The sequence below is a fragment of the Mizuhopecten yessoensis genome, unplaced genomic scaffold (assembly GCF_002113885.1).
Source record: "Mizuhopecten yessoensis strain PY_sf001 unplaced genomic scaffold, ASM211388v2 scaffold4631, whole genome shotgun sequence".
In the NCBI taxonomy this organism is placed as follows: domain Eukaryota; kingdom Metazoa; phylum Mollusca; class Bivalvia; order Pectinida; family Pectinidae; genus Mizuhopecten; species Mizuhopecten yessoensis.
The window spans coordinates 259,973-266,864 of NW_018405643.1; positions in this window are offsets into that span (position 1 = coordinate 259,973).

Genomic DNA, 6,892 nt, shown 5'->3' on the forward strand with positions numbered 1-6,892 from the left:
AAGTGTCTTTCGGTAACATTTAGTATTGCTAATGAAAAGAGCAAAACATGTCATAAACATTATAGCACTTTCCAGTAGCAATGTTTATAACATGTTTCAAACATTTATATTGAAACACAACGTTATGAAATGGTACACCATTATAGTTCACTACGTGTAAGCCTTGGTTTTCCTATTCACAATCTGTTAAATAAATTACCGGGGCATTTTACTTTGATTTTTGTGGTTTCGCCATCCTCGATATCCAGGGGTTACGCTCACTTTTGCTCTCTGCATCCCTTGAATATGTCAAAAATAGCAAAAATTAAAGGTTCAGTGTGCACAACCTTGTGGGCGAGACGAGGAGACTAGTTTAGTCCTTTGAAAAACATCAAAATAATCTCGCGGTCGCGTAACGGTAAATCTTACGTGACCACGAGATTCTTTTGATGTCCATCAAAGGATCGAAATATTCTTCTTATCTCATCAACAAGGCGGCGCCCACTGAGCCTTCAGTTTTTGCTATGAAATATTCCAGGGGTGTAGAGAGCGAAAGTGAGCGTAACCCCTGGATATCGAGAATGAGTATAGGGTGAGTTTACCACCTTTTGAAGTGCTTGCTGTACCGGAATTAGGGTAATGGTTGCGTGTCTGGGTTAAAACAACTGAACAATTAAAACATGTCACCATCATCTGAACGTGTATCAAGTACCGCATTCCCTTCAAGGTGTATTCCGTCTTTGCGTATTGCAGAGTTATCTTCTCTAGGGAGCAGGTATTGATTGTTACGTCATTGGTTTGTGTGAGAAAAATTACGTCGTTTTCTCAAAAAATGATGACGTTACTCTCACAAACAAGTGACGTAACAATCAATACCTGCTCCCAAGAGAAGATAACTCTGCAATACGCAAAGACGGAATACTGTCTGGTCGAAGTCATTGAACGGCTAGAATTATTTAGTAAATTCGTGCAAAACATATATATACAACTGTGAAATTCGATACAAGGGAGGTTACTTGTATTGTTTCGCACACTTTCGATTTATTATTTGTATATGTCAACAGTCACACTAGATTAAAGCTCTAAGGCTTGGTTCATCATCAGGAATGTCACATTCATATATGTGTATTATAACAGGAAATCGCCACTTTATCAAGGATCGAATGGTCCTCACACTTATGTCACGTTGGTTTAAGCAATGAATGTTTTCGCAAATGTTGTTATGGTCCTATAACTCACATTGCTATTGATTTCAATCTTAATAAAGCCCGGTAGGATTTTATGTAAGTTTGTCAGCAATAGAAATGTGTGTTATAGGACCATAACAATATTTGCTAAACTATTCATCATTTATATTCATATTGTGATAGAGTAGTTATGCTATATTCATTTATTTCGAGCAGTGTTCGAACAGCAAATCAAGTGTTGACAACAATGAAATTGATGGCGTTACAATAGCAAATGTTGTTATAGTCTCATAACAACATTTGCCTTCGCAATACATTACAATGGAACAATGCAGGACAATGTGTCTTACCCTTATGTCGCATACATGCATGTATATGATAACAGGACGTTGCTCATTTAAACTTTTCAAATATGGTTGCGACGTAAGAGTGAGTACCATCCAATCCCCGAGGAAAGCTAAGTGGATCTAAAGTAACTGTTGAAATAGATTTTATTACATTCCCTGTAGAACATTGTTGATTAACTATAAGAATTATTTCTGTTCAATTCCGCACATCAAACAATACCTGTTATATAGCTTGTATCTACTAACCGCATTGATACTTAAATGAACTATATGTATTTCAAATCTTGCTACCCATTTAAATTAGTGTTCTTATAACGTTTTTAACTTTTTAATCAAATGCTTAGATACAAGATAATAGATCAAATTCTCATTTAAAGTAACAATTCAAAACTGTGTATGTTGTCCTTATTCATCTTTTATCTTCACGAAGCTATGATAACTTAATGAGTCACAATGTGTGAGCTCTGGGCCCAGTTCTTCAAAAGATGGTTAGCTTAATCACTGTTTAACGACATTTTTCAACCTTTAATAATTTCGCAGTATAACAGGTAAAATCTCACAATCTTTCATGTAAAATCACCCCACTAAATTTTTGATATCTGTAAAGTTGTATCTATTTCAATAGCTGTGTTTTAAAGATACACAAAAGTGAAAATTTACACTAATCACTGATTAAGCTAATCACCTTTTGAACAACTGGACCCAAGGTATATGACTTATGTCCTCGATGAAAAAGAATCTTTTGAATTATTTCACAATCAATATATTATAAAAGTACATTGGCCATACCAGGAGAGGGCTTGTATAGGCATTACGCCTGTTGGCCAGTTCCTTTGGATTTTGTTTAAGATGTAATATTCAATAAACATCTTTGTGAAATGAAATTTGAAAAAAAAACGAAGCTATCATATTCTTGAGGTTATTTTTTTTTTAATGGGACATTGTATACCTCGGTTATAAAATGAATGCCATCAGTTTGTATGTTTCGACATTTAAGTATTATGACCTACGTAATGTATTGTTAATCTGGTCGCTTCTTATTATGGATCAAAGTGTTAAAATTTAAAAAAAAAAACGAATGAGTTCCAACAAGATAGCTAGAAATGTAAATATTATTGTTATGAGTACATTTTAACTAACCTTAAGAACATAAACGATTTATTCGATTTTTTAAGTACAATATTGTCTTATTTTAATCTTTAAACATTCAACTGTGTAATTTTGTAATCATTTCTTACACTGTAACCTAGAGATACAAATGTCCTTTAAGACCATGATTCAATCTGTCACAGTTGTATCCCTCGGCTCGCGTAAACTGTTTGTGCTGGCCATACATTTTGCCACCGACCTGTTATAAACTATTTCCTGAAGGTTCTCACCCTATTTTGAGCCGAGTGTAAGACAACCAAAAAAATCACCATTTCTGTGTTACACCCTCAAGGTAGGGGAAGATTCTATTAGTCATTATAAAAATAGTTCACAAGCTTGTCAGTTTCTTTTCCGATCCAACTGAACGATACGAAATGATATATGTATATATTATCTATAGTAAATCTATATGCGTAAGTCACGCGTAGTGTATTTTTTTCTTTAACTATAGGAGTGGAGTGGCACACCGTACTGAAAGCAGGTGGATGTTGCAATGCGAGACCAATAAAATCGTAATAAAAATCTACAGTCAAACGTTAAACAGATGATGCATAAGAAAACGAAGTTAATATAATCTAGATATATTGATAAATAAACTTCGAAGATGTGTCATTTCATAACATTTTATGGTGTCACAAATCAGCTAGATATGTTATGAACGTAATCAAAGAAGCGTGTTATAATGTTTGTAACATGACTAACACTTTTAAAACATCACTCAATGGTAATAAAATGGGTGCTTTATATAGTTGAGTTTTAGCATGATCACAAGAAGCTTGGTTAAACTTTTTTTTACCAGTAAAATATGTTAATATTAGTTTGGTTGTTACAAAATGCCATACCATCTAACTATGAATCCGGTTCATGTATGCCTCTCTTCTACTAGTTAATGAGAATTAGTCTCTGAATGTCTAACATAAAAATGATTTTTAGCAAAAAAAACATATATTATAATTCCGGTGAATTTGTTTGAGGACATCGGCTTTCAAGGATTTGGAGGTTTTTTGGGTTTTTTTTAATTTTTGTAAAAAATTGCAAAATCTGTAACGCAGTTCAATAAATAACGAATCGTCCATCAAGGACTCTGACGTATTACATGCATTTAGGTAAAGGCTATCAAAAGGGGCCGCTCCTTACTGATTAGAATTTTAATGAGCTTACTGGTCACGTGGTACCTCAAGTGCTGCACCTCGCATATACTTCATATATTTTTCAATGACATGACAATATGATTCCCTGACAATTTATGCTGAAGACAGGACGACGAAAAAACTCTATAAAAGACAACGGAGGAAGATTCATATATTCTGTTATAATACCGACAAGCTATTTTTGTTTTTATAAATACATCACCATATTGCTTTATTACAGACTAAGTTAATTAATGTTGCTATTGTAGTGTTTAGTCTTTAGTATCATAAAATTATAATTCATAACTGCTCCCTCCGTAAACTTGTATGTTGGTATGCTCCCTAAGCATGCGCAGTTGTCTGGTGAATAAACATGCCTCTGATTTAATTCGGATCGTGAGTGGGAACTCAATAACTATGCACTACTTTTATCACTTCAGTACAAGTTCAATATGACCAAAAACAAATCTGAAATCTTATGTTTAGTTGGGGTCCTTACAAAAGACTTTTAAGGGGTTGCACGTTAGGGTAACTATATGCCATCTTTTGGGAGGCATGTTGAACCTTAAGTTTGATGGGTGTCTAATGAAACATCCTTATGCTTTGATCTTGTGCTGTAAATAGGTACATGCACGTGTGTATAGTATATAGTTTATTGTAAACAACAGTCTATGAATACGCTACTGTATAATGTGGTGCAACCAGATGTTGCAGCGACGAAGGATTCAATGTTCGATATTAACATTTTTTATGTCGTCTGACTCAATAAAAAAAAGTCATTTCTAAATAATGACCAGTAAGTGGACAGGCAACAGTTTCCAAGTTTAAGTTAAAACGATATTTTTATAAGAATGTCATTCAGTAAGATAATATTTAATTGTATTCGTCATCGTAAAAATAAAACGCGATGTCCTCTCCGTTATAGAAACGTCAGAGTAAAGGTAGTGAAGTACACCCTATATTAACAGGATGTAACTATATACGTCAGTGTAGGGTCAGGCACTGAGAAATCCCAGCATGAATTAACTGGAAATAGGCATTACCTCACCTTTCGTTTATCATAATGCATATACTTATATAGAAACAACATCCTGCGAACAACATTTGAGCACAAATAGTTAGTTGTTTTTGTCCGTGGCATTTCGTAAAGAGGCCACGGTGGCCAGTGGTTAAGGCATCTGACATTCTGCTACCACTAGCACTCCACCACTGGGTCGCGGGTTCAAGGCCTACGTGCATGGGGCAGGCAGTCCCTAGGTATTGGTAGTAGGTCGGTGGGTTTCCTCCGGGAACTTTGGGTTTTCCTCCACCACCAAAACCTGGCACGTCCTTGAATGACCATAGCTGTAAATAAAACGAAAATCACAAACAAACCAAACTCGGAAAGGAGTCGTCTCTTTTATCATTATCGACAAATAACGAACACGGACATTGCGGTTTTCATTATTATAATTAAAATACAAAGAATGACGACAAATAAAAGCTTTTCGATTGTGTGTTTTTGTGTTTGTGTCTGAAAATTTGGTGCCCGGTTTCAACGAATGTCTACTTATCCTGCATGACCATAATTAAAGAAATTGGAAGCTTCGTATTTCACATACACATCAGTCCAAATAGAGTCTTTATTTAGAATGATATCTCTAGAACTACGTGCATAACGTAAGAAGACAAGGGTACCTGTTGTACTGACTGTTGATGATATAATATGGGTGTGACGTAAGGAGACGGGAGTACCTGTTGTACTGACTGTTGATGATATCATATGGGTATGACGTAAGGAGACGAGGATACGTGTTGTACTGACTGTTGATGATATAATATGGGTCTGACGTAAGGAGACGGGAGTACCTGTTGTACTGGCTGTTGATGGTATAATATGGGTATGACGTAAGGAGACGAGGATATCTGTTGTACTGACTGTTGATGATATAATATGGGTGTGACGTAAGGAGACGAGGACCCCTGTTGTACTGACTGTTGATGATATAATATGGGGATGACGTAAGAAGACGAGGATACCTGTTGTACTGACTGTTGATGATTTAATATGGGTATGACGTAAGGAGACGGGAGTACCTGTTGTACTGGCTGTTGATGGTATAATATGGGTATGACGTAAGGAGACGAGGATACCTGTTGGTTGATGATATAATATGGGTATGACGTAAGGAGACGGGGGTACCTGTTGTACTGACTGTTGATGATATAATATGGGTGTGGCGTAAGGAGACGAGGACACCTGTTGTACTGACTGTTGATGACATAATATGGGTCTGACGTAAGGAGACGAGGATACCTGTTGTACTGGCTGTTGATGGTATAATATGGGTATGACGTAAGGAGACGAGGATACCTGTTGGTTGATGATATAATATGGGTATGACGTAAGGAGACAAGGATATCTGTTGTACTGACTGTTGATGATATAATATGGGGATGACGTAAGGAGACGAGGACACATGTTGTACTGATTGTTGATGATATCATATGGGTATGACGTAAGGAGACGAGGATACATGTTGTACTGACTGTTGATGATATAATATGGGTGTGGCGTAAGGAGACGAGGACACCTGTTGTACTGACTGTTGATGATATATTATGGGTATGACGTAAGGAGACGAGGATATCTGTTGTACTGACTGTTGATGATATAATATGGGGATGACGTAAGGAGACGAGGACACATGTTGTACTGATTGTTGATGATATCATATGGGTATGACGTAAGGAGACGAGGATACATGTTGTACTGACTGTTGATGATATCATATGGGTATGACGTAAGGAGACGAGGATACGTGTTGTACTGACTGTTGATGATATAATATGGGTGTGACGTAAGGAGACGAGGACCCCTGTTGTACTGACTGTTGATGATATAATATGGGCATGACGTAAGGAGACGAGGATACCTGTTGTACTGACTGTTGATGATATAATATGGGTATGACGTAAGAAGACGAGGATACCTGTTGTACTGACTGTTGATGATATAATATGGGTATGACGTAAGGAGACGAGGACACATGTTGTACTGACTGTTGATGATATCATATGGGTATGACGTAAGGAGACGAGGATACCTGTTGTACTGACT